This window comes from Camarhynchus parvulus, chromosome 8 (genome assembly GCF_901933205.1).
Source record: "Camarhynchus parvulus chromosome 8, STF_HiC, whole genome shotgun sequence".
In the NCBI taxonomy this organism is placed as follows: Eukaryota; Metazoa; Chordata; class Aves; order Passeriformes; family Thraupidae; genus Camarhynchus; species Camarhynchus parvulus.
Window position 1 is genome coordinate 15,526,044 of NC_044578.1, and position 12,810 is coordinate 15,538,853.

General features: G+C 44.0%; 1 protein-coding gene across 2 annotated transcripts in view; it reads left to right on the forward strand.

The window, feature by feature from the left end:
- Positions 1–2,328: 2,328 nt before the first annotated feature.
- The window catches only part of LRRC8D (leucine rich repeat containing 8 VRAC subunit D), a 51,294-nt gene continuing 40,812 nt past the window's right edge, over positions 2,329–12,810 (forward strand). For both annotated transcript variants that reach the window (XM_030953509.1, XM_030953510.1), the window contains exon 1: positions 2,329–2,555. The gene's annotated coding sequence lies outside the window, so the exon portion shown is untranslated. The remainder of the gene's footprint in view (positions 2,556–12,810) is intronic.

The window sequence follows — 12,810 nt, forward strand, 5'->3', positions numbered from 1 at the left end:
TTGAGTGGAAGAAGGAAAGTACTGGAAATCATCTCAGAATAAATAGTCAGCTTTCCACCTGGCCAAAACTGTAACTCTGTTGGAAGGCTGATATTTTCTAAAAATTTTAAATGAAATAAGAATGAGGATACCAATAAGGTTGAAAAATATGACATATTTGGCTATTCAAGGTTATGGAATTTGAAAAATTGAAACTGAAATGCAGTTGTAAATCCAAACAGGATTGGTTTATCCTGAGAGGCATGTGGCTGCATTGCTATTGCTTGTTAATGTAATCACTAATTCAGTTTTCTGAGCCACAAATCAAAATAACAATATTAGTTTATTTAATTGTATAGGCCCAATGTCAAAACTGTGCAAGTGGAAAAGAGCCATTTCCCTCCTACAGCCTCTGTTTTCTTGCATCTTTTTTATCACATGGAGTAACTTGGAGTTGGCTGATGTACTTTTGCCTATAGGCTATAGCAGGATAACAGAAGAAGCTGGGATTTTTATTTGCCCCAAACTGAGCTCTTTTAAATTTATAATTTCCCTCCTCTCTTTTCTGTCCCACCTCAGCACGTCCTAGGTGGTCAGAGCCAGAAACAGCAATGTAGAAAGAGCTGCCCAAAAGTACTCAGACTTGAGCCTGGGGAAGACCAAACCTGAAACAGTGGGAGAGATCTCTACTAGAAAAGCTTGAAAGAGATGGTGTAGAGAGGTTTAAATTAAAACCCGTTTGCATTACCTTTAAATACATACCAAAACAAGTGGAAAAAAAAATCCAAACCATAAGAAAAACCAAAGAACTCAGCATATGTTCTGTAGGAGGCAAGTCCTTCACACTCGTGTTTGCCCTGTCGGAAAGGGAATCTTAATTGGATCCGGATCTGCCCAGTTCCAGGTGTCTTCTCTCTCAGGTCCCCAGAGCCATTTGTTTGTTTTGCTGGTGTGCCTCAGCTTGGCAAAGTATCTTGATTGCTAAGTGAATGTGGATTCAGCCAGCTCTGACCAGCTCTGGCATCTGAAAAAATCCTTTTTTCTTCCGCTTGGATTTCACTGCCAGCTGCCTTCAAGTCAGGATTTCCCAGCCAGCAGCTCTTGTTATTATCTGTTTTCACTTGCCTTGATGTTTACCAGATTGGACTGCTTTTATCTCTATTAACCCTCCCTCACTGTGGAGCCCCAATATTACACATCCTATGTGCCTTGGCCTCTGGGTCAGAGCAGAAATAAGTAAATAGATAATAAAATCACCTTATTGAGAAAACAGTGAGGTCTAAAATATTGGCCAAAAATAACACAAGTGATGATGATCTCAGGGAAGAAAATAGCTAAAAGGCCAAACGAAGGTATTAAAAATCAAAGCCTAAAATAATTGACTCATTAGCTCATTAGACTAAATCTGAGCTCTGCTAAAATTCCCCACCAGATGAAAACTCTGGTATGAAAATAGTGCCGAACAGCTGAGAGCAGGACAAGCTGGCCTGATTTTTCCTGGTCTCAGAGTGAATTGTTGTTAAGAATTGCTTTCATTTGTAACCTTAGATACGTCATACAGTCATTTAGACCAGAAGGTCTGATTAAAAATGCATCTAAAAATGTAATGGGGAAATTCTCAATCTTTAAAGGGCCATAAAGCTATTCTGAACAAGCACCAAAAATCACTTCCCATCTCCTCCAGTTCTTGAAAACATGGGGAGGAAATAAAATACGGAAAAGATAAGCTCGTTTTTTGTTTTAATTTTAAATTCCATTCTTCATCAAGACCAATGTACTTTCAAAGGTAATAGATTACATCTAGTTAAAAAGACGGGCAGGTCTCGTCACGTGTCAGTTCAGCGTTTAAGAAATATTTAAGGATATCGATGGCTTTTCAGTTAAAGGAAGAAAAAAATGTTCTAGCGGATTTCGGGGTGAGGATCAGGGTCAGTTCGGCTTCTTCCTCAGTGTCCCGTGCTCAGCCCCCGGAGCCGCCGTGGAGGAATCCGTCCCCGCGATCCCAGCGGTGCCGCCCCCCGCCCCAGCTAAAGCTGCCTTCGACTTTCTGGTTCCCTCAACGTCTCAAGATAGGCAAATGAAATAACTTCCCTCCTTACCCATGATAATATTTTAATAATTAAGCCACGCAATGTGAACTTGTCGCTGCTTTATTTGGCTCACGCACTACGTTCCATTTACCTGCGCACCGCGAACATCCCGGGGGCTTCGCCGCCCGGCGCTCCGCTCCCGCCCCGGCCCGCGGTACCTGAGCGCGGCGGCTGCGCGGGGGGCGAGCGGGCGGGGCCGGCCCGGCCCGGCCCTCACATGCGCGGCGCCGCGGGAGCCATTGGCCGCCGCCCCGCCGGCCCCGCCGCCGCCGGCAGCCGCTGCTGTCCGCACGCCGAGCCGTGCGGGTGCGCGCTGCAGGACGCTGCTAGGAGCCGAGTCCGTCCCGCCTCTGCTTGCCCGCATGGCAGCTCCGTGGGACTGATCGCCGCCGAGAAGCTCTGCGCCCCCGCCGCACGCACGGCTCGGCTTGGCTCGGCTCGGCCGGGCGGCTCTCGGGGTCCGCAGCCCGCAGAGCCGTCCCTGAGGTGAGGCGTGCGCGGGGCCGGCGGGAGGCGGTCGGCCAGGCGGCGGAGGGGCCGCGGGGAGGGGGCGGCATCTTCACCGGCACCCCCGCCGCTCCCTCCCCGCGCTTTCCCTCGCGCTTCTCTTTATCTTTTTCTGCGCGCAGACCGGCCTGGGCCGGTTCGCCGGTGCTGCTGCCAGCCCGGTGTGCCTCGGCGGGACCCCGGGGGCGGCTGCGCTGCTCTCCCGCGGGATGCGCATCCGCGCAGGATGTGCTCGCATGAGCGGGGGGCCAGCGGCGAGAGCGGGGCTGAGAGTGCAGCGTGGTGCCGGGGAATGCGGCTGGAACTGCGAGCCCCTTTCGAGGCCAGCGGGGTTGGATACGGTCCCTCTGGGGGCCGCCAGCTGTGCGGCTTTTGTATGGGATCAGCTGTACGTCGTGTTGCAGCGCACGCAGATTAAAGGAGCCCAAGCCAGTCAGTAAAGCACATCTTCAGGGCAGAACCAGCCCTTGTCAGATAACCATCTCTGTGTTTTGAGGCGCGTCTCCTCCCTTCCCCCTGCTCCCCAGTACGTGGCAATACCGACTCCTACTCCTTTAGGATCCCTGAGCTTGGCACAGCAGCTCCTGTATTGCAACCTGCATTCCCCTCCCCGTCACAAGTGCTGCTACTGCTCTCAAACAAATACGAATTCAGGCGCAGAAGGCTTGTGACTTGCCCAGCATCCTTTAGGGGAGCTGGTCTGCGGTCACTGGGGGGATTCAGGCTCTGTGTTTCCAGCACGCCTGCAGCCCGTGGCACTTTCTCCTCTGCATGTTCCCAGTGTGTAAGAGCCAGGAGATGGGTTACTCAGACTTGAAAATGGAGGACGGTAGTGGTGGTGGTGTTGTTTGGTGGATAAGTCTTAGCAGTACTTCCTGTAATGGTGGTGCTGAAAGTGATGTTTTACTTGACTTAGCTGCTGGTGCAGAGAGCACTTTGGGGTACCTGCTGCTCGTAAGCTTTGCCAGTTACAGCTTTAAAAAAATCCCCAAACACTACAGGGAAGTATTTGCTGGTTTTTCAGCATTATGTCTGTCACCGTGATAGGAAAGGATAGTATTTTCTGCCTGTAAAACTGAAGGTGGGGAGTGACAATGCCCACTTGTTTGGGAGAGAGGGCTTTAGGGTGGGAGAAATTTTTATGAACAGGGCTGAGATTTTAAACCCACAGCTCTGAGCTATCAAAAAAGCACTCTCATGCCAGATGGGGTAGCTAAGTCCCTTTCTCTGTGTTGGTTTTTTTTTTCTTTTATTTCTGTCTTGTTTCTTGTTTTTCGTGGTGGTGTTTTGTTTTGTTTTTTCCCCTCACCTCTTCCTGGAGACAAAGGAAACCATCTTTCTTCAAACTTAGGGTAAGGTTAGTGTTGTGTTATTTGCTCTTGATTGCCATCTTTAAATTAATTCACCAAGCCTTACTTGGGGCCAGGATCCTATTCATTCTTTGTGCCTTACAAATGCCCTATAAACCTTTTATTGTTAGTTGAAACTGATTTATGAGGTCCTGGCCTAGGAATATACTTCTGTGGCTATATTTTTTTTTACACAATTTTCTCCTGTGTCTCTAGGCAGGCATTGCCTTTATAGTAAACTCACTTGGTGCTTTGGCTGTACCTTGCTTAGTGTCAGAAACACTTGTCTGTTTGCTCTGTTTTCTTGCACATAATAGCAGGGGATATTAAATTGATTCTTTTATTTGTAATTGTGATGGCTTCAACGCAAAATATTAAAACTCTACCATGGCTGTGTGAGGTTATGCAGGGAAGGAAGCAGCATTAAGCTGTTTTGTAAGATCCAGGTATGCACAACAGATATCTCTACCAGTCTTGACATCCTTGAGGGCATGGTAATCTGTCCAGTGTGTTGAGATCTGGAAAAGGAATTCTAACCAGCAGTACCAGCAATGAAGAAAGACTATGTGCTGCAGTCAGAGGAAGGTAATTATTAATAGGAGCCAACCTCTATAATAACAATGCAGAGAGAGTGAAAGCACCTGGGTGCTTGCCCTGGAAAGATTAACTAGTGAACATTGTACTTACACATAGCTGTACACCTGAAATGCAGCTCTTGTATTCCAGTTCTTTCTTAGCCCTTTGTGCCTGTTGCCTCTGTCTCTTATGTAGCAATACCTAAGTGATGGTACAGAGATACCACAGCTCTGCCTCCTGTTTACGGACACTTTTCTTGACTACATGCCTGGATAGGGAGGAAAAAAGCTGTTTGTGCTGGACTTGCAATAAGTCCTGCCAGTGACAAAAGGATAAGAGAATAAAGGCTAGTGGAGAAAAGGGTATGTCCATCCCTGTGGTCAAAAGCACTTGCAGCTATGTGTGCTGTGGCTTGGTGCAATTTTATAAGGGAAGTTTCCTGCGTTGAAGTTGGTTTTTTTAAATTCTCTAGATCTTCCCAATTCTTCTGTGTATTGAGGTGCCATTCAGAGTGTGTTGAAGCCAGTGGCTGTAAGTGGGTTTTGAATCAGGCGCTGTAGGCAGGCTGAGTTCCTTACCTGCTGTGTGTTCTCTGATGGCACCAGCGGCTGTGTCAGGTCCCGCTTGTGCGGCGTTCTTGAGGGTTGGCAGAGTGCTGACTCAGCACCTCAGCCCAGCCTCTCCCTTTGCCTTGTCCTGTGCCCCTCAGAGCCAGAGGGGAGCTTGGCTGCAGGTACATGGGCCCTGTGATCCCTCAGTTAGTGTCCTGAGGCTTAAAGCACTTCATCCCTGGGGCTGCTGAAGGCTGTTTTGCTGAGAAGTAGCCTGAGTCACAAGTGGGGGAACATAAGGGAACTCAGTAAACAAGTTTCTCAACTGGATTAAAAAAAAAAGGGAGTTCCAGTGTAAGTATTTTACGAAATAATGAACTCTGAAGGTTTTTAATTTCCTTTCAAAAAAGCAGTCTTTATCTTCCAATTCGTGAAGTTGCTGTAGATCCCTAAATATCATAAAACACAATTAGCAATTTTTATACAAAGATGTTACATATAATAGCAGAGTAACATTAAGTGGTAAGAACAAAACCTGTTATTTCAGCTTCTGCTATTTAAATTCTTCCATTTCTTGCTAGCATTGAAATAGGGCTACACAGTTCTCCTTTTGTGGTTTTTTTTCTTTGTTTTATTTATTTATTTATTGAGTCTTGGTGGTGGGGAGATTGTCCTAACCAACCTAAAAAGAAAAAGCTATTGCTGTGTTAAGAAAAATGGAAATATTTTGCCCCAGAAACTTTACATTTAGGTAAAGAATTGCCTGTGCTTTTGCATAACTGACATTTTAAACAAGCAATGAAAGTTTTTTTTTAACAAGCAATGAAAAGTCTGTGGACTTCACCATGCAAAGACTTGTGTCCATGACTAATTTTCCACCTATGTACAGTTTCATGAGTCCACATGCATGCATGAGACTCTCTGGGGTCACACTAGTGCTGCTTGATCTTGGAATCTATCTGCTTTTATTCTTGGCTGTGATGATGAGCTGCTGTGGGTCCACACAGGACTGAGATATGAAGAAAGGTGTTTGTGAAATGCAGTTCTCTAGCAGTTACCAGCATTATGTTTTGTGAAAGCAACTGTAATTAGTGTTTCAAGGCTATCCTGTGCTTCTAGCCTTGAGAACACTTTGAGCTACATTTTTTGACTTGCTTGCGTTGGAGATGGGTTTGGCTCAAGACCTTTTGGTTGGAGCAAATTGAGTACAATTTTCTTTTAACCATATAACAAAGAATAGGTACCAATTGCTTGCCAAACAGTTTCTCCCCTCAGAGATTACAAACAAATTTAGGAAAGAGCAAAGCCAGGATTTATAGTGTTTAACTTCTTGAGAATCATCTTGGTTTTGGCATGTGAAAAAGAAAAGTGCGTCACAAGTCAAGTTGGCACCTAATGCCATCAGTAGTGCTAATTTCCACATCATTAATTTTAACTGACACTGCTTCAATCTTTCTCTTACCACAAATTTATTTCATTAAAAGAATTGAAACTCTTTTCATTTATTTCTCTATTCTCTTCAGCGGTAGCGAGAACAGGTTCTTGTCCCCCTTCAGGAAATGGATAGGAAGAGAAGTTAAAAGACATTCATGTAGCAGCTGCCAGAATATTGAAGGAGATATCCTTGGAAGGAGAAAGCTTGTTTTCTAGAAATCAAGCCAGCAAAATGCCACTTTTGCCCAACACTTGGAGGCAGGCTGTAGTATGGGAAGTGAGTATGGCTGCACCAAGGACTTGTTTGTTATAACTGTTTTAAAAGAAATACCTTAGTTGTCTTCTTCTCCCTCTTCAAGTATAAATCAGGATACAAAACCATATTGTTCATATAGCCTTAAAACTAATTTTCCTTCTTTCCACTTTAGCTCTTTCCTCAGAAGTGATTTGTTCCGAGACTGAAGTAATTGCAACATTCAAGACTTGAGAAGCAGTCGTGGTGTAAAATACAGCCACCCTTAGGGAGGAGGAAGGATGGCTGTTGCTCAGATATTTTTTCTTTCTTGAGGCCCTTTTTTGTTAAAGGTAACTCTGAATGAGAAGTAGAAAGAAATAACAAGGCTGAAAGCGTGTGGCATCCAGCTGTGAGTGAGGATAGCATTTGTGTTTATTCATCATAGTCTTGCTTTTTGTATTGTGTATCAGTAAAAGAAGAAATAGTCTGATTCTTGTGATTTGTCTTACTCCTTGTTAGTGTTTAAAAAAAACAAACCAAAACCCCTCTGTATATGGTCTTCTTGTCAAGAGTTAGGCATCTCAGGCGTTCTTTCTTATGATGGTCTACTTTGAAGACCAGAAAATTGCAGTGGAAGATTTCTCAGACCTAAGGAATGGCCACTACAGATAATTAAAGGCTGTTGTTACCTTTTCCTGTCAGATATTTCTTCAGACCGTTTGCTGTGCTTATAAATTTGGGAAAAAATGCACAGTTCTCAAACCAGAGTTTCAAATGCTCTTATTCATTTGATCAGGATTTTTTGAGTTGTATCTCCTGATGATTTCCCCTGCATTATTAGACCGTGGATAAGGCAGACTAAAGTGTCTGTTGCTGTTTTAGATGTCTTACCTGTGACACTCACATGGAGCTGGTAAATATGATGAGACCATCTGCTGGAGACAGTGGTGCTCAGGATGAGCGCCCTCCCTGCATTCATTATGTAAAGATTCACAGAGAAAGGAAAAACCCCGTACATGAAGGTTCTTTGTAGTCCTGATGAAGCAGTGAGACAGGCTCCTGCCTGTCCTCATGCAACCTAATGGCTACAAAGTCACAGCCAAGATACAGGTTTGTCTTTTTTTCTCTCTTGAACTTCGTTCTTTGCAAGTCAGCATTGAGATAGTTTCTTTATAAAAGGTATTCCTGATTGCCCTTGGGTCCTACGGAAGCCAGGGCTGCCACACCTATAATGTTTTCAAGTCTGGCCAATTGCACAGATACCAACATGCCTGTTAAAAGCAGGGATTTTCTTGTATGGAAAAAATTTTGAAGCACTTTACTCTTGCTGCAGTGATTTTCCAACCTGAGATTATAGCTTTAAGGACAGAACAAATGCACAGGATGTGTATATAAATATGATGTCTGAATCTTCATATGATGTCTGTTCTTCATCTCTTGCAGGATAGGAAGGAAAGGAAGCTCACATGCTTTCAGCTGCTGTGAGAACTTGTATAAAAAATGCAGATACCTGCAATTACCCCAGTGCATGCTTGCTGAATCTGTGTGTGCTAGGGATGGATATATTTTGATGTGTGCACATAAAAAGTTTATTTTTTTCATGTTATGTCAGTAAAAGGTATGGTTTGTTGTCTGTCTCAATTACACTGATTAAATAACCAAGCTTACACAACACTGATTTGTTAATCATTGAAAATAACCTTTCGGTTCAAGAGCTTCCGCTGTGAGAATTAATATTTTATACAGAAGTGTTATGTAATAGACATTTTGTTGCCTTTGCAGTCCTGCACAGAGGAACATGGTGTTAAGCTGATGTAGTTTGGATTGTTCTGTATAAATTTGTCCACTAAACCAATGCAAATATCAATGAATAAGGGAAAAAAAAAGGTCCATATTGCATATTTGTAAATGGTGGTTTGTGTACAGATCATGGAAAGGGAGGATAGGAATTGCTTTGGCCTGATAGTCTCTGCATTAAAACTTGAGGGAGCAGTGTTAGAGGTAGTGCCCTGGCTTGCTTTGTTTCCAGGCACCACTGGTTACACAGGCTTTCCACATGCATTAGCAATTGCCTTCATCAAGGATGCACAGAGCGCCAGACTGCACGGTTAATCTGACTGGGGTTTCAAAATACAAACTGAGAAGTCCACATACAGGGTTCCTCTCAGTGGCTGCCGTACAGAAACTTTTATGTACTTACTTTCTGACTAATTAAATGAAGAAACAAAGCCTCACCTACCTAGTTTAGCAGAGGAACTGACAAAAGGGAAATGAAATTTTTTACGCACTTGAGTTTTTTAAAGTAATATTTGATGGTTTATAAGCCACACTAAATTTCTTCACAGTTTTGCCTTGTTAGCCTTGATAATAGAGAGGAAGGAAAAACTGGCTGGATGGTTCTGCTGCTCTCCTTTTCTATCCTTCTGACAACAAATGTATTAACTCTGGAAACAAGGAAGTGGAGGAGTGCAGATACATAAAGACTTGTTGGTGCTGCAGAAGTTGTGAGTTTAACCAGTGTTGGTGTCCCAATGAAAAGTAGGTAGGAAAAAAAAAAGGAGTGGACTGAGAGAAACAAAATTGTGCTAATAATCATTCAGAAAAGTGAAAGATGCACAGGTTTGGACAAGAATATTTTTTGCGGTGTTTAAAACTTGTATTTATGCTATGTTTGTTTTTAGTGAAAGCTAATTTAGTATGTACTTAGATTGAAAGGTGAATTTAAGTGTGTCTTTATTAGCATTGATCAGTTTAACCCAAACAGATTTTAAAGAAAGAAACCACTGAGGCCAGAGTTACAGGAGAAAAAAGATAGTAAAGCCTGAAAATAAAAACATGAGAAACATGCAGAAATACAAAAGAAGAGAGTAATATTGAGGCAAAGAAAAGGAGGTAACAAAACTGTGGAGAGAAGTGTGAGTAAATATAACATAAAATTAAGAAGCATGAGGTTATACATGCTGTTCTGCAAGTGGAAAGTGTATGAATTCTGTTTGTTTGAGAGTGCCTCATTCCAGAAACAAGGCTTTTGTGCTCACAGTGGAATGGCCAAGTTTTCCCTGTTTGGAGCTAGCTTGAAGCAAAGTATTTGAAAAAATTCATTGCATGAAATGTAATGGGTGCCTGAAGCTCACGGGTTGAATTAGTACAAGCCTGGTTTTGCCTAATGGTTTGCACGTGCCTCATTTGTATTTTAAGATTGCAGTGTGTCCATGTGCACCGTGGCCCAGGGCAGCCTGGAAACAGGCAGTGTGCAGCTGGTCAGCGTGAGGAGCAGAGTGCCCTCCTCTGCTGTTCTTTCTGTGTGTGAAGAGAGGATGGTGGCCCTCCACACTCTCATAGCTGCTGGTTTCTGTCACCTCATTCATGATAAGACTTCTTTAGTGTCTGATTATTTACCCCTTTGCTGTTTGAACTTGTAAAATCTTAGCTCTGGTTTGCTCTCTGCTGAAGAGTGTGATACCAGAGCTCGCAGCAGCAGCAGCAGCCCCCTCTCTGCTGCCTGTGTCAAACAATGAGTTAGCTGCAGCAGTGAGGAGGTTTGCCTGCTTCACCAGCAAGGTTTGATTTGTTGATGTCTTTGCTCTATTCCTGCTGTCTGCAGCAGAAGAGAGGAAGTGGGGAGGAGTTTGCACACAGCCTCTGGCTCATGGATGGGGGAAGAGGGGGTGGCCACCAAGAGAAGGGAGGAATTACAAGGAGCTCCCAAATTAAACTGGGTGTTGGGTGTCATGTGAAAAGCAGGGCCTAGAATGGACAATGAGCTCCACAGGGAGTGGCAGTGGGATCCTGTAGGCTCCCATGTAGCAGGAGCAGTGCCTAAGGTGCTTTCCAAGGGGAGTGTGGTTTCAAGAGCAGCTGGAGCAAATTTGAGCTTGCACTGCTGTTGAAAGGGGAAGTCCTGCCTTCCAGCCCACCCTCTGCTGTGGGCAAGATGCCTTTCCCAGGCACATACCATGGAGAGAGCAGGAATGTTAAGTAGCAGGGTGGCCACTAATGAGCTTCAGCTAATTGCAAAACTTACTCAGAGATAGCAACAGAATCTGGTATTTATCTGGTTAGGTTACATGCTACTTTTGACAGTGTTTCTACAGGAGGTATCTGTGCTGGGGGTTTTTCTTCTCTCTTGATGGCATGACACTTTTCCTGTGTGCTGGTTTGCTGTTTTTCTTAGGCAGCAGCAAGGGAGGAAAATGGCATTTCAACTGAAGAGATTGTCAAATGTCTGCTGTTGTCTGGGTACTTTGAGATATATGTAGAACTGAGAATTATTCAGCTGTGCTGAAATTAAACCTCTAATGACTGGAACTGCTTACTTATTTAATTAGCTGGGGTTTTGGGTTTTTTATTCCAAAATATCTACTTCTTCCCCAAAATACTGTGACTTCCCTCCTTTTCATTTCTTTACAGAATTCATAATGGTTTGTTCTAAGCGAATTGTTCAGGGTTTTTTCCGTCTGTTAACAATGATTATTTCCCTGTTAAAAGCATCAGAAGTATTGTTTTCCTTAATGGAAAAGATGTTTGATCAAGTGACTGTACAAATCGAGGCAGCCACTGTATATAGGACGTGGCATTTGGAGGTTGCATGTGTTATGCCTGAAGTGCCCAAGTGCTTGGCTGTGATTCAGACGAAATTGGCACTGGCTGGTGCCAACACCCCAATGTAAATGTGGTGTCTTTCCGTATGCTGTAGGGCCCTGAAAGAAGAGTATTGAAGTGAATGAGTGCCAGAGGGGACGAGGTTAAAAGAGAAGTGGTGCATGTGCTCCTTATTTAATCTCCTTCATAGCCACAGTCCCACATACTGACTACCCCAGTGGGTGTGTGTTCTTGTATCAAAGCAGATGTTTCTGTAAGAAAGATGTTGCTTTGTTTTAATAAATTGAGGTTGTCACTTCAAAAGTGGGAGAGGGAGGTGAAGGAAGTAGCATAAAGTGAGAATTTGACAAATGGGATTTGGAACAAAATCCATGAGGATTTTTGTGGTAAGAACTGCAGGGAAGAATCCTTTGCTGGTCTTTGCATTGCCCAAACATCTACTTATGCACTGCTATGGTTTATATAAGAAATTCTGCTTTTTCTGCTTTTAGATTGGTTTTTGGGCTTTTTTTGTTTTCTTTTGTTTGTTTTAAACCAAAAATTTGTAAGTGTTTTGTCACTTGTCCTTTACATTTCCCCAGGTATGATCCAATCCATGTGCTCAGCCTGTTGTGGGAAGGGGAGGGTGGTGGTGATGGACCTCAGCAGTATTTCAGATTGTGCTTCAGCTCTTGAAGACAAGCTGTCCTGTTCTTCCCATGCCTTGCCAAGTGTGGTGGTGGTGGTGCTGTTCAGCCTCTCCTGGCCCCTTAAATGCTGATACACTCTCAAAAAACACAGTCCTACTTTGAAGGTGGGAGCTGTCTTTGTCTGCTTTTTTCAGAAGTGGTTGGTTGCTTTTGGTAGTGCGGCTGAGGAGGGATTGGAGGGCATGGTGAGCTCTGTTCAGGCCCTTCTTACATGGCTCCCTGACCTCTTGAAAAATAAGGGTTACAGAACCAGCCAAGGTGAATGGCCCTGTGGCTGTGGGCATTTACTGTTAGACTCAAGTATGATCCAAAGGTCTGTTTTGAAGCCTGCTTGCTCTAGACCCTTGGAAAGTATCTAGTCACAGGTTTTTTCCTCCATTTATTTAAAAACCTAGAGTCTCTGAAAACTCCAGTTCTGCATAAAAAGATTTGCTTCTCCTGAGACCAGTTGACTACTCCAAGCCCTTTCAAGAAGTAAAGTCTATGAGGCTTATTTTGAGGATTTGACAGTATTTTCCCCATCTCCATATCCTGGGTCTCTACTGCTAAGAAGAAACCTGGAGCAGCAGATTCCTGCTGACCTTTAAAATTATCTCAGTGGAAAGCCTGACACAGGGCTTGTTCCTGTGTGCTTCTGAGTGCCAGTGGGTGCCACCCTTGAAAAAGCCTCGGAAGAAAATTAAAGGGAGATCTGGGGGGGAGGATGTGTTTGCATTTTTTCCTGCAGTGGTTTGGGAACAGCTCAGTGGGTGAGTGCACTGTACTTGGTGCTGGGTGCAGACGCTTACAGCAGAACAG